Raw genomic sequence first — 2,265 nt, 5'->3', positions numbered from 1 at the left:
ACGTGCAAGCTTGACACATACTAAACAAACAAAAGTCAAGCTTCTCAAATAAATTTAATCAGACCTGTGTCTTGTTAGAAGACTTCATAAAACCGCTTTGTTCATGTGGATTAACTATATCCTTATGTACTTCTTGAAGGTAAATATGTATTGCCTAGACTTTCAATGGATGAACAAAATGATAAGAATATTAAAACTATCTTCATTTTTTTGCCCAAAACTGAAGAGATTTGCACTTGATATCCCTTTAAGCAGAATTTTTTTTCTCCACTGTACTAAAGAACCTAAGGTTGATTTATTAATTTATATTTAGTAGTGTCGTTATTATTAATGAAAATTTGATTCAATTCAAGCTCTAGAACATTCAGCTGATACACCCCTGAACAATTAAATCCAGCTGACAAAGAGATGTTAGAAGACATGTTGTGAAAATTAGAGTACTATGGGGTTTTAAAAGGGCACAAACCCTAAATAAACTCTACTCCAGTCTTGTCTTTTTCACATACTTTAAGATTTTGAACACAATTATTATTATTATTTATTTTTTGCAAGGACGGGTGCATCATCTGTAAAGGTCACATTACACACAATTCAATCCTCAATGTAAATTTGTTACTCTCACTATTTACTGTGAAAATATAGCAAAAAAAGTCCTATATGTGGTAACCTTATTCTGATCAACTGCAATAGCGTGTGTGCAGCAGCAGAGTGGATGACAGGGCAAAACAAAAAACACTTTCAAACGACTGCGACAGCAGCCCAGAGTGAAAACCAACTGTTAACCAAATGCTGCTCATCTATGGGAAACTGCAAGAGACTGTAAACCAGATACCTGCTGTTTTCCTCTCAGAATGTCATTTTATACTGGCACCTGCCAGTTAAGTGCTTGGCCGCTATTTCCTCATCTGTGGAAGAGAGTCTTGAGTGGGAGGACACCAGGAGGGACATGCATGACATGTCTGCTGATGTTCTTTTAGAGTGACCCAGAATATGCGTGAAGGTGAGTCCAGCAAACAATTACACCCTTCCTGATGTGACGCTAAATGGCCAAGGAGATCCAAAGGTAATGTGATGCAGAGGAAGGACAGGATGAAACCATTCAAAAAGAGGTAAGGGAAGAAATTAAGTACAACATTAGAATGTTGTGTCTCGGAAGAAAACTACTTGTCAATACAGCAATTGTTCAGGTGTCAATATCGTAATTAGAATTGAGTATTGACTATTGGATGTAAAACAACACAAGGTCAGGTCACCTTTTTTTTCTTAATTGACAGGGCTCTTGAATGAGACTCGGATCTCTAAACAGTTAGCTTCTTGTTCACACCAGATTTTTTTTATTTATTATTAATCTAAGCAAATTGCATATATTTTGGCACATGTGCACGAGGCAATTTTCTACAATTTGTACATGCATGTAGAGGCTTTTTAATTAAAACTGACGAGTTACTACTCTTCACAACTTTGTGAGCCATCAGATGCAAAATTATTCATTGAGTTATCAAAATCAGTCAGACATGCATATTATATAAATATATGTCATGAAATGTTCATGATGTCAGCTAAACTGGCAAATGTTGACTCTAATGACTTGGACTTGCAAATGTAAATTTTCCTTGCACATGTAATACATTGCAGAAATAAATTACCTGGAAACAGGCAACTGTGAAAAAGTATTTTTCAGTTTACTACTTTACTTTTTGCAGTCATCTTTTACCTACTTTTTTAAGTCTGTATTTAAATGCACTTACAGGCTAGAAAATGCAAAGATGGTTTCAAAATTGAGCCAAAGCAATTGAGAACAATTTTAACAATAGTCTCCAGATCTAAAATGAACTCCATTCCATCTCCACCACACACACACACACACACACACACATACAATATCCCCCACTGCTTATTGCAGGGAGACAAAGGGACAGACAGACACATACAAATTATAGACTGACAGACAGACATCCAACGATTTATTTGATCTGTATTTAATATTTCTTTCACCTGTACAACATGTACACGTGTAATGCAAATGGTTAATGTACCTGTTCGAAGATAAACATGCACACTTGCTCTGCTGGCACGCAGTGATGCCCGCAGGAAGGTGCAACAAGCTCTAGTTTGTAAGGTATGAGTCAACGAGCTGTTTTTTGACTGACAGTTGAGACTATCCAGTTAAAAACGAATCCTTTTTGACAGTCACTCTAATCTCTGATATTGGCCAATCAGAGGTCGGATTAGGCGGTCCTTATGCAAATGTGTTGGCAAGGGAAA

The sequence above is a fragment of the Carassius gibelio genome, chromosome A19, assembly GCF_023724105.1.
Source record: "Carassius gibelio isolate Cgi1373 ecotype wild population from Czech Republic chromosome A19, carGib1.2-hapl.c, whole genome shotgun sequence".
Lineage (NCBI taxonomy): Eukaryota > Metazoa > Chordata > Actinopteri > Cypriniformes > Cyprinidae > Carassius > Carassius gibelio.
This window is presented reverse-complemented; position numbering follows the sequence as displayed.